Source organism: Chelonia mydas, chromosome 1 (assembly GCF_015237465.2).
Source record: "Chelonia mydas isolate rCheMyd1 chromosome 1, rCheMyd1.pri.v2, whole genome shotgun sequence".
Taxonomy (NCBI): Eukaryota; Metazoa; Chordata; order Testudines; family Cheloniidae; genus Chelonia; species Chelonia mydas.
This window is the reverse complement of record NC_057849.1, coordinates 291005466-291022322: the sequence shown is the minus strand read 5'-3', so window position 1 is coordinate 291022322 and position 16857 is coordinate 291005466. Positions and strand designations below refer to the sequence as shown.

General features: G+C 45.9%; 1 protein-coding gene and 1 long non-coding RNA gene across 8 annotated transcripts in view; one reads left to right on the top strand and one right to left on the bottom strand.

Moving 5' to 3' along the window:
• Positions 1 to 10145, top strand: part of LOC119564757 — a 44409-nt gene extending 34264 nt beyond the window's left edge. For all 3 annotated transcript variants that reach the window (XR_006291578.1, XR_006291576.1, XR_005223632.2), the window contains one exon: positions 8654 to 10145. This is a non-coding gene — a long non-coding RNA (uncharacterized LOC119564757). The remainder of the gene's footprint in view (positions 1 to 8653) is intronic.
• SLC38A4 (solute carrier family 38 member 4) overlaps positions 1 to 16523 on the bottom strand; it is a 59741-nt gene extending 43218 nt beyond the window's left edge. For 3 of the 5 annotated variants that reach the window (XM_043548756.1, XM_043548753.1, XM_043548751.1), the window contains exon 1: positions 16238 to 16385. The gene's annotated coding sequence lies outside the window, so the exon portion shown is untranslated. Of the gene's footprint in view, positions 1 to 710; positions 780 to 16237 lie in introns of all 5 variants that reach the window. The other 2 variants (XM_043548766.1, XM_027826420.3) reach the window with 2 other exon arrangements.
• Between the last annotated feature and the right edge of the window lie 334 nt (positions 16524 to 16857).

The following is a 16857-nucleotide window of genomic DNA, read 5'->3' as shown; positions in this document are numbered from 1 at the left end:
CTTCAGCTGTTGCAATATGTAACTGCTTGCCTCCTAAAGCAGAAGTGGTGGGGTTGCTGTGAGCACATTACCCTGATGTTTCATACTCTGCACTTTTGTCTGCCTGTTTCTGAGTACTTATTACCTGTAAAGACTTCAATGTTCTAGGATCCACTTACATGAGGAATTATCTATGCCCTGTCACAGCGATCAAGACTTGCTGTGTTGCCCTGCTGATGCTACTTGGGATTTCTCTCTCTAGAACTGCCAAAATAGTCAGTAGAAGACCCTTGCATAATGGAACTCAATCTGTCTGACAGTTGGCCAGACCCCAACCCCTCATATGGCAACCTTTAGAGCAGAGTGCATAGAACATATCTTTGATTAACCATTCCGGAATGTCTGAAGGTTATGGGCAAAATCCTGGTCCAACTACCGTAAATTGCAAAACTCCCATTGATTTCAATTCCAGAATTTCATGCTATTAAGTCAGACCAATTTTCTTGAATGGAGACTCTTTTATTTTGTTCAAAGTTGTCACAGAACTCAGATGCTAATGCCACAGAGCTGCACAATTATTATATATGAGTGAGAGAAAGAGAGAGACAAATTGTCCTGTTTTAGAATGATATTGTTGAATGTTACTGAGCATACAAATAACCCTAAAACTGACTCCTGATGAAAATGTAAATATAGAGACTGTTAGGCAAAAAAAGGTTAATTACCCATACCTTCACTGTGATGTCCTTTTTGAAGAGTCTGCTGGGTAAAAATCGCTCTTCGTTGATGGATCAGTGGCACTACAAAACATAGAATCCATTCTTTTCTATATTTTATACCTATTTATTTATTTAGGAAGTATATTCTATTATTTCTATATGGCTGCAGCTCTTGGTCCCTGAATGCTGAATTCTCAAACTGCACTGCATTTGAAAACAGTATGAAAGAATCCCATTGCCATAAAGCATGGAGCTGCAGTGCACATTCTACTCCTGAGAGCATTATGCACCAAAAAAATAAAAATTCTGTGCACAATATTTTAAAATTCTGCAAGTTTTATTTGTCAATAAGTAAATATAGAGGCTTCAGCATGGCAGTGGGTAGCACAGGCTACTGACTGCATGAAGGTGGGAGATCATCCTACAGCCTCCCCACCCCCATCCCCAGGACATGGACTCAGTGGTGAGGCTGCATCTGATCCTGACACAGAACAAGGCCTGCCCCAGAAACACTCTGGGGCCATGCCCCTCTGTGCCAGGTGCATCAGGTGTGGGGCAGGCAGGCTCAACTACACAGGATCCAAGTGTGGAGGGGCTCAGAGTGGGAGAATCCAGGTGTGGTGTGAGAGGATTCTGTGTGGGATAATCTGGGTGCCGGCAGCTCAGTGGGGGGTCTAGGTGAGGGAGCATGTGGATGCACAAAGGCTTGTTGGGGGGGTTCCAGGAGCTGGGGCAGGTGAAAATGGTTGGGGCTCAGCAGAGGAGTCTGGGTGTGGGGGTCTGGGTGCAGCTAATTGGGATAAGTGGCATGGGAGTTTGGATGTGGGGGCTTAGGATGGTGCTGGGGGTGGGAGTTTGAGTGCAGGGAGCTCAGTGGAGGGGGTGGTCTGGGTGCAGGAGTGGGGGTCAGAAGGCCTGAGTGCAGGGGGCCCCAGATGCAGGGCTGAGGTTCAATGAGGTGGGGTTTGGGTATGGAGGGCTAGGGGGGTTCTGGGTGTATGGGGTGAGGCTTGGTGGGGGTGTCTAGGTATGGGAGGTCCAGATGCACGGGGGTTGGGCAGATGGGGGAGCAGCTCCCTGTACAGTGACCCCTCACCCTGCAGCTAAGGAGCGATGAGGGCAGAAAGCAGGGGAGGATGCTGAGCTTCCTGCAGCTGGGAGAGGTTTCTGGGGGTGGGTCTGACACAGCCCCAGCCAATCCTTGCAGGGGAAGAGGAAGTCCCATCCTCTCCTGCCTTCAGCCGAGCCGGGACTAGCATCTGACCCTGGCTCAGGATAGGAGCTACTGGCTGGAGTCTCCCCAGCCCTGCGTTGATTTACCTCTCCACTGGCTGCTCCGCGTGCCTGAAATGATGTATCTGTGCAGCTAGCGAGTGGTGTGTGACTGCTCTTGCAGCTTCCCTTTGCTTCCCGGTCAGAAAGTCATTTTTCTGCGGGGAAGCAAAGAAATCTGCGGGGGACATGAATTCTGCGCATGTGCAGTGGCGCAGAACTCCCCCAGGAGCAACATTCTATTTAATACATTCTCTCTGTCATCTTTCTACAGCCCAATGATGTTTAACCTTGTAGCATGGGACATCTATTACATCAAATGGCATTCCAGAGACTGATCAAATAATGGAGGAATGATGTCCTGATATTATAACATATCAAAACAAACATTGCAATGCCAGGATATCACAACAATTTTTCTGGACGCTTCCAACAATTCCATTTTTCATCATGGGCCCTGATTTATACCTTAAGCAAACCTAACATATGTGGCATATGGCATAAGACAGGGCCGAATCTGATGCCTTATTTCCTCTCTTTCTGGCTGTGGCACTGAATAGCCAGAAAAATAGCTTTTCCCCTTCTTTGCCAGTTAATGAAGTACAGACAGTTTGAAGGTATTTATTTATATCTCCCTCCCCTTTTCTCCTGGCTGCTGGGAAGGATGTGTTTGCTCAACCTCACATGTTCAGGCAGGAGAAACAATCTGGTCCTGAGAACTCCATTCACTCTAACTGATAGGAGCAGGAATAGTACCAATCAAACGTATGGACTCTACAAGTGCTACACGTTAGCTCATATGCAAGTCTCAGTATTACACATACAAGAATAAGGTACAATTAGGTCTTACAAAAAGAGCCGGTGGAAAATAGCAGGTGAGAGGTTTTCCATGGAAAATGTTGACTTTTACTCAAAAACCCCCAAAACTTGAAAGATGAAGATTTTAAGCTGAAAATCAATTGTTGAGGCTTTTTGGTGGTTTTGTTTAATTATTATTATGTTTTGTTGTTGCAGTTTCTGGCTTAACATTTCTGATTGTCCAATGGGGGATTTTTTTTGAGGAAAAGACACTTCCTGCAATAATTTTCAGTTAGTTGAAAACCTAATTTTCTGTCCCCCGCAAAAAAGTTGATGGAAAAATTTCAATCAGCTCTACTTACAAACTAATGTGTGAACACTGATAGAGACATACCAAACACAATGTGAGATCTCACCAAGTGCTAAGGGTAGAAAGTTATTTACTTTTTTCCAGAGCTAAAGATTAAAAAAATAAATAGATTTATAAAAGATTTACTCTTATCAATGCCCTGCTGTATTATATGTTATGTTATCCTGGAATACAGATCAAATAATTGTTCTAAAACAATGGACTGTCATGTCTGTAAGTTAAATTCTAGTGCCATTTAGCTAAACTGAGTCATTATGTAGTTGAAAGTCTGATTCTCATTTACACAAATGTCCCTTTAGCTTATCTGGCAGTACAAAGAGGCTGTAAATTGAGTATGATGTAATTTACACCCGTTTGAGGGGGCTTCTTATGCTGCCAGCGCAGTGTAAAGGGGCCTTAGTATAAATGAAAACTGAGCCTCAAATAATAAAAGTTTTCCTAAATACAAAACATTATAACCAACATCTTGTATTAATAGCCTACACATTTCAGTAAAGTAAACAAACAAAAAAAGAAGCCATTTTGGAGTGAGAGGATTTAGAAAAGTAGGATTGACACAATAAACTTCTAATCTTTTTTAAAAAACAAAAAATCTCTCACTAATATTTCTTCACTTTATGTCGACACATACATCCATATTATACATATAAAACACATGCATTCAAAAAAAGTACGAAATCTGTTGGTCTGGTTTTGAAAAGCCTTCTTTTTTCTCCTTTAGCTTAGGCCTTTTAGGCTAAGTTTCAGCATGAAAACAAGTATTTATGAGAAAAATGCTGACATTGCCTTACTAATAGCAGCATTAACAGAGATTGTTACAATGTCTATTTACTCTGGTACAGTATTAAATAAGATATGTGAACTCACCATAGCAACCCCTGCATCACATAGCAGATATGCTGCTTCTAAGATACAGTGGAACCTTTCTGAAGAAATACATTCAGACAAACATCTATCAATTTCAAATTGTGTTTTTAAAATATATTGCTATAAAGTACAACACAACACAACTTGTTGCTATTTATCTGTTCTTGCACCTTTGCTTTTGATTGACAGTGCTTCATCTTTATTGTCAGGAAAAAAGTAGACTTGGTTATCTACCCAATATCCTCTGAGGTAAAAACTGCTGCAAATAAATTATTTAGCATCTCAGAAATGTCATATCCTTAATGGCTTCCTTTGCTCCCTGACAGTCCAGAAGACCCACTATTTCTCTTGCAATCTTCCTCCTTCTGGATATCCCAAGATTCTGCAAAGACTTACATATGTGAGCAGTCAGATTAACTTCCATGAGGGAAAATGACTTCAGTGGAACTATTCTTAGGAGTAAAGTTAAGCACGTTATGTTTTTCCAGAACTGGGGTTATCAGAATGTATGGTTTACTTTTAAGTCTTTGGCTATGTCTACACTATGGACCTTAGAGCAGCATAGCTGTATAGCTACATCTGTGCTGCTGTAAGGTCTCCCGTGTAGCCGCTCTTCGCTGGTGGGAGAGAGCTCTCCTGCCGGCATAATTAAACCATCCCCAACGAGCAGCGTTAGCTGTATCGGCAGGAGAGCCTCTCCCGCCGACATAGCACTGTCCACACCAGCACTTTTGTTGGTGAAACTTATGTCAGTAAGGGTTGTGTTTTTTCACACCCTTGACCAACAAAAGTATTGTTGACAAAAGTGCTAGTGTAGACAAAGCCTTTGACTACTTGCTGTTCATTTTCCCTTACTGCTACTAATTTTCATCATGCATTTTACCTGCCATACTGTATGCTCCTTTTAATTGTCTTGATTGGGCTGGGTTTCCATTTTTGTGTAAATGAAAAATCTCTTATACCCTGCCCTTTAACCAGGCAGTGGGTTTCTTCCTTTTTGTTTAGGGGTATGCATACTTTCTCTCAATCTACTAGGCTTAAGTAGCTTCCCAGGTGAATCTAATTTCCTCACTTTCATCTGTGAGGTCCAAACCTTATCATACCATAGGCACAATCTTGTATGTCAAAAAATCCAAAATCCTTGGCAAACTGCTCGTTCATAGACATGAAATCATTCATGCTGCTGCTTTCCAGTTATGCCTAATCATTATTCTTGATCTTGTTCCTGGTTTGGCTAAACTGGTACCCAAGCCTCATCCAACCAAACTACATCCTTGCTGCCAAACCGTCAACATACCTTCAGCCCAAATAGCTCCATGGAGGAATTTTCTGTAGGCTTGAGAAGGAAGCCCTCAGTTTGTTTTGGTCCAACCATGGAAGTGGGGTGGCCATGTATAATATGGATGTATGTGAACACATAAAGTGAAGAAGTATCAGTGAGAGATTTTTTTGTTTGTTAAAAAACATGTCAGTCCAATCATAGTCTGATCTTTCCTGGGAAATGGGTAGCCCTACATGCTCTCATATTGCTAGATAAGACTGCCAAAGGAAATGCTGACACTGCATATTGGTACATACCTTCCACTTTGAACCTTCTTGCACTGATTACCTAAGCAATTATTTGAATTGCCATTGGCAATTGCATTTTTTTTTAATCTCTGCTGTATTTAAAGAAGGGTGAAAGATTATACTGGTCAGTCTTCTTCAAAATACTAGTTCTACATTTAGCTGTGTACAGGATATGCTACTCACTGGGGTTCACTGGAGTAGGACTGCCAGTTTACTTTCTATAGAAATATAAAGCAACAAGGGTGATGTCATGGTGGGCATCTGCTATAGACCACCAGACCAGGAGGATGAGGTAGACGAGGCTTTCTTTGGACAACTAACAGAAGTTTCCAGATCACATGCGCTGGTTCTCATGGGGGACTTCAATCACCAGGACATCTGCTGGGAGAGCAATACAGAAGTGTACAGGCAATCCAGGAAGTTTTTGGAGAGTGTTGGGGACAACTTCCTAGTGCAAGTGCTGGAGGAACCAGCTAGGGGCCGTGCACCTCTTGATCTGCAGCTCACGAACAGGGAAGAATTGGTAGGGGAAGTAGAAGTGGGTGGCAACCTGGGCAGCAGTGACCATGAGATGGTTGGGTTCAGGATCCTGACAAAAAGAAGAAAGGAGAGCAGCAGAATACGGACCCTGGACTTCAGAAAAGCAGACTTTGACTCCCTTAGGGAACTGATGGGCAGGATCCCTTGGGGGGGCTAATATGAGGGGGAAAGGAGTCCAGGAGAGCTGGCTGTATTTTAAAGAAGCCTTATTGAGGGTGCAGGAACAAACCAGCCTGATGTGCAGAAAGAATAGCAAATATGGCAGGCGACCTGCTTGGCTTAACAGAGAAATCTTCAGTGAGCTTAAACACTAAAAGGAAGCTTACAAGAAGTCGAAACTTGGACAGATGACAAGGGAGGAGTATAAAAATATTGCTCGAGCATACAGGGGTACAATCAGGAAGGCCAAAGCACAATTGGAGTTGCAGCTAGCAAGGGATGTGAAGGGTAACAAGGGTTTCTACAGGTATGTTAGTGACAAGAAGGAGGTCAGGGAAAGTGTGGGACCCTGTGATAGTGAATGGGGGAGGCAACCTAGTGACTGATGATGTGGAAAAAACTGAAGTACTCAATGCTTTTTTTGCCTCGGTCTTCACAGACAAGGTCAGCTCCCAGACTGCTGCACTGGGCAGCACAGTATGGGGAGGAGGTCAGGAGCCCTCAGTGGTGAAAGAACAGGTTAAGGATTATTTAGAAAAGCTGGACGTGCACAAGTCCATGGGTCCGGATCTAATGCACCCTAGGGTGCTGAGGGAGTTGACTGATGTGATTGCAGAACCATTGGCCATTATCTTTGAAAACTCGTGGCAATTGAGGGAGGTCTTGGACAACTGGAAAAAGGCAAATATAGCGCCCATCAGTAAAAATGGGAAGAAAGAGAATCTGGGAAACTACAGTCCGGTCAGCCTCACCTCAGTCCCTGGAAAAACCATGGAGCAGGTCCTCAAGGAATCCATTTTGAAGCACTTGGAGGAGAGGAAGGTGATCAGGAACAGTAAACATGGATTCACCATGCCTGACCAACCTGCTTGCCTTCTATGATGACATAACTGGCACTGTGGATATGGGGAAAGTGGTGGATGTGATATATCTTGACTTTTGCAAAGCTTTTGATACGGTCTCCCACCATATTCTTCCCAGCAAGTTAAAAAAGTATGAATTGGATGAATAGACTATAAGGTGGATAGAAGGCTGGTGAGATCGTTGGACTCAACGGGTAGTGATCAACGGCTCAATGGCAGCTGGTATCAAGCGGAGTGCCCCAGGTGTCTGTCTTGGGGCTGGTTTTGTTCAACATTTTCATTAATGATCTGGATGATGGGATGGATTGCACCCTCAGCAAGTTTGCAGATGACACTAAGCTGGGGGGAGAGGTAGATATGTTGGAGGGTAGAGATAGGGTCCAGAGTGACTTACACAAATCGGAGAATTGGGCCAAAAGAACTCTGATGAGGTTCAACAAGGACAAGTGCAGAGTCCTGCACTTAGGATGGAAGAATCCCATGCACTGCTACAGGCTGGGGACCAACTGGCTAAGCGGCAGTTCTGCAGAAAAAGACCTGGGGATTACAGTGGACGAGAAACTGGATATGAGTCAACAGTGTGGCCTTGTTGCTAAGAAGGCTAACGGCATATTGGGCTGAATTAGTAGGAGGATTGCCAGCAGAACGAGGGAAACGATTATTCCCTTCTATTGGGCACTGGTGAGGCCACATCTGGAATACTGCGTCCAGTTTTGGGCCCCCACTACAGAAAGGATGTGGACAAATTGGAGACAGTTCAGCAGAGGGCAACGGAAATGATTAGGGGGCTGGGGCATATGACTTATGAAGAGAGGCTGAGGGAACTGGATTTATTTAGTCTGCAGAAGAGAAGAGTGAGGGGGGATTTGATAGCAGCCTTCAATTACCTGAAGGGGGGTTTCAAAGAGGATGGTGCTAGGCTGTTCTCAGTGGTGGCAGATGACAGAACAAGGAGCAATGGTCTGACATTGCAGTGGGGGAGGTCTAGGTTGGATATTAGGAAAAACTATTTCACGAGGAGGGTGGTGAAGCACTGAAATGGATTACCTAGGGAGGTGATGGAATCTCCATCCTCAGAAGTTTTTAGGGCCTGGCTTGACAAAGTCTTGGCTGGGATGATTTAGTTGGGGTTGGTCCTTCTTTGAGCAGGGGGTGTACTAGATGACCTCCTGAGGTCTCTTCCAACCCTAATATTCTATGTTTTCTAAATTTGAACAAATATCCTTTGCAGAATTACCACAACCCACTCAAATCTTAGCATCCCCATTACATGTCAGCCACAGAATCACATCCCTGCTAGAGCTCTAAAATATCTAAAAAGCATAATCACAACTATTCATTATTAGTTAAGCTCCAGCAGTAAGTGCAGTGGTCTACATGGAACATCAACAATAATACTTGATAATAGTTTTACACCTCACTAGTGCCTTTCATGCAAGACTCTTACAATGCTTTTACAGACATGAATTAATTAAGCCGCTCATGTGAAGCTGATAGTTTTATAACTTATTTTACAGATGGGTATGCTAAATGCTCCTCATGGACATTGAGGAGTTAGATGAACTGGCCATGGTCAAAGATGGAGACAGTGACGAAGACCAAAGAAATAGATCCTCTACCCTCAAGAGCAAAATAAACCCTAACTTCTAATTTATGGAGATGTGCTAACTACAACAAAGGTGGTACCTCTGCCCATTCCATTACCAATAGCAGACCAATAATGAGATCCATCTATATGACTAGAGTGACACATCCCCTACAATAAGCCAGTGGTGTGAGATGGTAGCCATTAAATCTTGAGCCAGCCCAGAAGAGCTATTGTACACAAAAATGTTAAAGTAATCTAGAATAAGCACGGGCAACCCCAGTGTCACAGGTGGATGGGAACTCTGATGAGGCAGAGTTTACACTATAAGTATTCTCATCTTAAACCTATCCCCAAACTCCCAAAACAGGATAGAATATGTTACATGAAGAATGTAACCCCCTAAAATTTAGAAACAAAATAAAGATAAAAATAGATACATAATGGAGTGAATTAATGAAACATTCTTCAGTACAACAAGTAAAGAAACAAAGAGTTTCACCTGGTAAAAAATATTGAGGTGTCTTCAATATTTGAAATTTCTCTTAAATGTTTGTTTCTAGCAAATATCCAACAGATTTACATTGCTGAAGTGTTCCAGGTTGACCCACTTAATTTTAATATTCCAAATGATGTGCTGTAATTATTACATAAAATAAATATCTTTCTCATGCGTGAATAGAGAAAAATCCTGTGATATATTACAAAAACAGTTACATCAGCAAAAATATAAATTTAAAATTATGGGCATATTTCTGTTCTTTCCTGAGAAGAAACATAAAAATCAGGCAGCTTCACATCAAAGCTACAGAAATGCCTAGGAAACACCATAAAACTGCATACAAATAAATAAATATGACAAACCGTATACTTGCAGGTAAAACAAGTGTTCAGAGAGCTGTGTAATAATAATTAACAAACTGATCCTTATTAACCTGGAATTTCTGGTAATCCTCAAAGGCTGTGAATATACTTAGATGAAACAGGATCTTCCTCATTAGGCTTGATAGGTAGACTTGTTTGAAATAGACTCAGTCAAAATAAATTACTGCTTAGGAACTCTGCCTTTGTTAGTGCTGAGGGAAGTAAAATAACAGTCACAATAATAAAAAATATTCTCAGTTGCCTCTATCCTTAAAAACCCTGTTCTTATTGAGATGTACATGTTAACTGAGATCGTTTAAGCTCAAAATGACACTGTTGTCAAATGGCTGAAATATAGTTTGTACGCAGGTCTTTGTACATACATCTTCTCTTTCATTGTCACAGAAAGGAGATGGCATTTCTCCTCCAGTGCAAAGCCAAATTCTGCTTGTCTCCATATAAATTCATAAACAGTTAAATCTTATTTTCATCTTATTGATGTTGTCATTTGTCCTTTGATAAATATTTGTTACTGACTCTACAGGTATGAATTTTTTTAACATGCAAGGACAAAGTGAAATTCTAGTAAAGGAAATATCTTTTTCTTTTTAAAGAAATGCTTCTTTTTCAAGTTTGCTCCAGTGCAAGAATTCTTCTTTAACACCAAATGCAATGTTAATGGTTTCTGACCAAGGCCTCGATCCTGCAAAAACTTGTACGCATGTGAATAGTCCCACTGACCTCAGTGTAATTAATTAAATTAACTTTATAGGACCCATGCATAAGTCTTTACAGGAGTGAAGCTAAACTATGTCCAGGAAGAACTTGAATAATGCTAGTATCTTTCTCAAAAGCACAATCAAATTGCCTTATGGGCTGTTCAACACACTGATTCACTTAGGGCCCAATTCTGCCACCCTTGAATAGTCTCTCAGACTCGAAACCTATTCAGTCTATAACTACCTTAAATCATTTAATAATGGGTTTTCATCTAATTGGTTTTAAAATAGGTTTAGCTGAACTGATTTTAAAACCAATGTATAGGCCGTAAAGGCCCGTCGAAACTACAAAAGGTTATCACGTCCAAACATGATTGTGGAAAGTTGAATCAATTAACGTGATGCTGACCAGTAAAGACCAGTCAATCAGGCCAGGGCAACTCATATTCAGCATTCTGTTAGCTAGTCAGGATTAAATTCCACTGCTACTATACTCCCCACCCCAGCATTTTGGGGCAAGGATCATGTAGGTCTTAACTGATTATTCAGCAGAATAAGGCCTAATCTAGATTGGGGCCTCTGTAGTACAAATAAGAATGCTAATGACCTAAACTAGTAGTAAAATATATATACATATATGTACACTGTGGATGAATTAATGTTACTATGGAAACATTAACTTTTCATGCTCTAACTTTTCAATTGTACCCTCCTCCTCAATAGTGAATGAAGAAGTTTTTTCTTTCTTTTCTAAGTGACTACAGTCATACCATTCACAGGTTAGTGTTATTCCACTTATTTTTAAAGCAATACCAATTAATGGTCACCTGCATTCAGCAGTACACCTTACTCCCAATTTTCTGAAACCCTATTATCCAAACCTCTACATCAGAGGTGGGCAAAGTACGGCCCGCAGGACTGTCCTGCCCGGCCCCTGAGCTCCTGGCCGGGGAGGCTAGCCCCCAGCCCCTCCCCTATTGTCCTCCCTTCCCCGCAGTCATGCTGCCGCATGGGCAGCACAGCTGGCTCCCTCTGGGCAGCGGGGCTGCGAGCTCATGCTGCTCTGAGCGGCACGGTAACGGGCAGGGAGGGCGGCGGATCGGGGGTCCCGGGGAGCAGGCAGGGGGCGGTTGGTTGGGGCAGAGGTTCTGGGGGGGGGGGAGGGGGGGTCAGGGAATGGGGGGGTTGGATAGGTGTGGGAGTCCGAGGGGCCTATCGGGGCGGGGATGTGGATCGGGGTCAGGGCAGTCTGGGGACAGGGAGCAGGGGGGTTGGATAGGGGGTGGGGTCCCGGGGGGCCTGTCAGGGGGTGGAGGTGTGGATAGGGGTCGGGGGAGCAGTCCGGGGACAGGGAGAAGGGGGGTTGGATAGGTGTGGGAGACCCAGGGGGCCTGTCAGGGGGCAGGGGTGTGGACAGGGGTCAGGGCAGTCAGGGGACGGGGGGGATTAGATAGGGGTGGGATCCCGGGGGGTGCAGTTAGGGGTGGTGGGTGCTGGGAGGGAGTGGTCAGGGGACAAGGAGCGAGTGGGGGGGGGTTGGATGGGTTGGGAGTTCTGAGGGGGGAAGTCAGGGGGTGGGAAGTGGGTGGGAGCAGATAGGGGGCAGGGGCCAGGATGTGTGGGGGTCACAGCCTTCCCTCCCTGGCCCTCCATACAGTTTCGCACACCGATGTGGCCTCAGGCCAAAAAGTTTGCCCACCCCCTGCTCTACATTATCCAAATCCTTTTCTTGTCCCCCAACATGGATTCATACAATGCAGAGGTTTGGATAATAGAGCAGAGACTCCCAGCCAAGCGGGAGGCCACCTTGCTGTTGAATGGCTCCTGCAGCAGAGCAGAGTCTTGGCTCCCTAAGCTGCTGCAGGTGCAACGTGCAGGGATGTCTGAGACCCTGGTGGAGCAGAGAGCAAAGTCCTGGCTGAGGGTCTCTGCTCTACCTTGCCAGGACTGCAGCCTTCCCCTCCACTTACAGTAATCGAGAGGGCAGGAGCACTGTGAAGGAGGTCGCTGCAGCCCTACTGTCAGAGGAGTGAGTGAGTGGGGCCATGACAGCAGAGCTGCCATGCGTGTCCCTGAGCTCCCACTCCTGCCGTCTTAATTATCTGAACTCCTGAATAACTGAATAAAACCCATGTCCCCCCATGCTATTTGGATAGTTGGGAGAATAGTGTATATATCATCACCCTAAAATGCCCTGTCATGTCTCAGGAGGACTTTTATAAATCCTGAATCATGAGGTCCAGGGAGCGCTTATCAATACACTACAGCGTTGTCAAAATGTTCAGCCAAGTAAGCTGAGTTTTGATGACTGAGGCACAGATTCAATGTCCTAGCAATTTTAACAGAGAAAGAAAAGGATTGACCTTCAGTTTCTCCTTTATTATCAGATGACACCTTTCTTCCCCAAAGAATTTTACAAATTATACACAGAAATCACTTGATTAAGACACATGGTCTAGCTAGTACATGCATCTCAATTATCACGTTTCAGTTGCACTGCTATCTTCCTTCCTACAAATTTGGTGTGTTCTGACTTTTCTTGTTGAACACTATTTACTTTTGAAATAAAGAATCACGACAGTGAAGCTGACTAAAAGAAGGAATCCTACAGCATTTTAAGTTTCTTGCACAAATAATTCTTTTATGTCCCTCACTTTGGGCCTTTGTCATGTTGCTTCCCACATTTTGCTCCTCCATTATAATCCCAATTTGCTGTTCAACCTTGGCTAAATCAGTTAAACTCCTGGTGTCCTGATTGCTTCAGGTGTAAAATGGAGATTAAAACCCCTCTTCACAGCACTGTTGTGAGCACTAGTTAACTAGTTTGGATGCTGCTTTAGAGAAATAAAGTGCCAGATATGTTGTTATATGCAGTGTAGTTGTAGCTGTATTGGTCCCATAATATTAGAGAGACTTTAGAGATTAGGGTGAGGTAATATCTTTGACTGGACCAACTTCTGTTGGAGAGAAAGAGATGCTTTCAAGCTTACACAGAGTTCTTCTTCAGGTCTGGGAAAGGTTTCAGAGTAACAGCCGTGTTAGTCTGTATTCGTAAAAAGAAAAGGAGTACTTGTGGCACCTTAGAGACTAACCAGTTTATTTGAGCATGAGCTTTCGTGAGCTACAGCTCACTTCATCGGATGCATAGCATATCGTGGAAACTGCAGAAGACCCTTAGAGACTAACCAGTTTATTTGAGCATGAGCTTTCGTGAGCTACAGCTCACTTCATCGGATGCATAGCATATTGTGGAAACTGCAGAAGACCTCCTTAGAGACTAACCAGTTTATTTGAGCATGAGCTTTCGTGAGCTACAGCTCACTTCATCGGATGCATAGCATATCGTGGAAACTTCTTCAGGTCTGGGAAAGATACTCAGAGCGCCACAGCTAAATCCATGATGGAACAGATAGTTTAGCATAAGTAGTTTGCACAATTGTAAGGCAGGGATTCTCAACCTTTGTCTTTGAGCCCCTCCCCCACCCCCGCTATAAAAATTCCATGGCCCACCTGTGCCACAAGAACTGTTTTTCAGGAGACTAAAAGACAGGACTGGCATTAGGAAGTAGCAAGCAGAGCAACTGCCCAGAGACCCACACCACAGGGGCCCCCGTGAAGCTAAACTGCTCTGGCTTCAGTTTCAGCTCCAGGCAGGGGGGCTTGGGATTTGGCTTTCTCCCCTGGGCCCCAGTGAATCTTAACGCTGGCCCTGCACTCCAGTTTATTTTGGTGGACGCCTGAAACCTGCTTGCACCTCCTGCCCCAAGGGCCTCGGTCTCCCGGTTGAGAATCACTGTTGTAAGGGACCATTCAAGGTAGAGTGGCCCATTAACACCCCTGCAAGTCATAAGCCAAAAAAAGGTTAGTGGGTTACAGTGTTGTAATAAGCCATAAATCCCCTATCTCGAGTATTTTACGGGCAGGGTGAAACACAAAAGTACAGGGATGGGGCTGAAGGGTCTTTACCACTGGAAACTGCAAGGGTACCAAACTGTCCAGTGCAATTACTCAGCCGGAGATGTGGGCAGACCACCAGGATCGACCCCCCGATGAAACGCCAGGGACTGTGTAAGAGCCACAAGTGCTTAGAGCCGCCAAGGCCCCTCTCCTGCTGGTGTGGCCTGGAGCATCCCTTCAACAGTGACCCCCCCGGCGCCGGGGCTGTCCCTGGACTCCCCCCGGCGAGGCCTGCCCTGCAAGAAGCGCTCCGCGGCGCTCCGAAGCGGCTCGCTCTCCCTCACCGCTCGTGTGGACAACAGCGGCCCGCGCCTCCCGCCTTGTCTCCGCCCAGCTCCCCGCAGCCCCCCGCCGCGCGCCGCCCCGGCCAGGCTGCGCCCGGAGCAGACAATGGAAAGCTCCCCACCCGCCGGGCCAGCGGAGCTTCCGCCCCGCCCCGCCCTCTAGAGCGGCCGCCGAGGGGAGCGGCGCGCAGGCGCTGGGCGGCGAGCCCCGGCGCTGGCCCCGGGAAGCAGGGGGGGTGCCCCGGCTCCCGTTACCGCCCCTGCCCAGCTGCCGCGGCCCCCGCTGGGCCGGTGACAGGTGGCGCTGGCTGCCAGCGAGGCCAGCGCCCGAAGCAGCCCAGCGGCCAGGAGACCCGGCGGCTGCGGCTTGCACGGAGCTCGCCACCGAAGCGCGTGGGTGGGGCAGCAGTGCACGGAGACCCCTGCCGGGGGGTGCGCGGAACAGCCGCCCGCGCCTGGCGCCCCCTAGCTACAGACAGTACCTCCCCCGCATCCACTGCCCCCCGGCTGCGGGAGCAGCGCGGCGCCCCCAGGGCCCACGCCACGGGCCTCGCAAGCGGCGAGTGCCAGGCGCCATCAGAGCCGGGCCAGGATCCTGCGAGGCCAGAGCCGGTGCCCCCGGCTTCAGCCGGGGAGCTGCTCAGCGTGGACACGGTCCACACCTGGTCACAAGCGTCCCCAAGAGCTCGGACAGGCGGGGTCCCTCCCTCCCAGGCACTGGCACAGCAGCTGCCCTAGTGATAGGGGGACGTCTCTGTTTTCGACGCTGAACGTGGCAGGGGTTATCTCTTCTTTTCCAGGCTGCATACACATGAAAACTTCTACACTCCTTCCTTCCTATCTAGCAACTCGTATTCCCCGCCGCCCGCAGCACAGTCTCCTTCCTCCCCTGCCCCCTCTCTCTCGGGCACTGTGAATTACTGCCCCTCCCCAAGTTCACTAACCCCTTGTAACACACAGTCTAGCACGGTCCACTCGCCTCCCCCCCCGCAATCCGATCCTGTGCAACCCTCTCCCAGTGGAAGCCTGCCACCCTTTCGGTGGGGTGCAACCCGCACCCTAATCCCGTATTGCACTCTGCACCCCTCTCCCCCATTCCCCGTCTCCCACATCTCACTTTGCAAAACGCACGCTTAATACATTCTGCCACCCTTCCTAGCAAACCCTCTCCGCCAGCCCCCAGCAGCTGCACGACGCCCTCCGTGCACTCTGCAGCCCTTCCCCACAGAGCCATGAATAACTTCCCTCCCACACTAGTAGAGTGCTTTCGCTATGCACACAACGACAAAGAAGCACAATGAAACCACGAGTAAGACACAACTCGCTGGATTTCGTTTGCACTTCCAAGAACCGGGGTCACCGTTCCAATGCAAACATCCACACATACAATAAAAGCCATCCCCAGTCATCCTCGGTAGTTTGTGCCGTGCTGCATGCCCACAGTTATTACGGTCATTACACTTCAATCCACTCAAAGCGGGCTCATTTGAAATGGTGAAAGCCAATATGTTAAAAACAGCCGCTCTGCCAAGCATAGCCAAGCTCTGCCAAACGTAGGCTGTACTCACACAAGGATGTAAGTAAGAGATACCTGTAGATCCATATGTATAAATAGCTACATTCGTATTTAACAAGCTTTCTCGGTCTTTAGAAATCACGTAGAATTGTATTCAAAGAGCTAGAATTACCCACCTTGCTTTTGGCAAATTCGTTTAGGATGAAGCACATGTGAAAATGGCATGACCCTACGAGGAGTGTTAGAAAGTGTGGATTGAGACCCTCTCTTTCTTTTCTTTTCTTTCCTGCTTTCTAAGGAGTGGAAATTTCCATCATGTGATAGGGGGCAGCATCCCCAGCCTGCAGCCTCTCATTTCATCCGGACCCCTCCCTTTCAGAAAAACCACCAATGGTAGTAAGCTAGCAACCTGAGATGTAAACAAAAAGCATCCTCCCAGGTGGACGTGTTCAGCTGTTCTGCGCGTGAAAGAGACAAGAGGGAGCGAGGCTATGAAACAAAGTGGCACAATTATTTTCTAAACAGAATAGAACTGACTCTATTCCAAGTGATGTTATAATTTAATATACAGTTTTTAGGGAGTTGTGTTTTAATGTATTTTTTTTTTTACATAATGCACTGTGTTGTCTGTACATATTCAGGGCTTACAAAAGAAAGCACATAATGATGTTGAGTAGGGTGTATTTAACCTCATTTTCAATACTTCATCATAATTGTTTGTCCAGTAGAAGTTGGAATAGAAATGTGTAAGATGCAAAGCCTGAGTTGCAATCTATATATATCCAATGGCTGTATC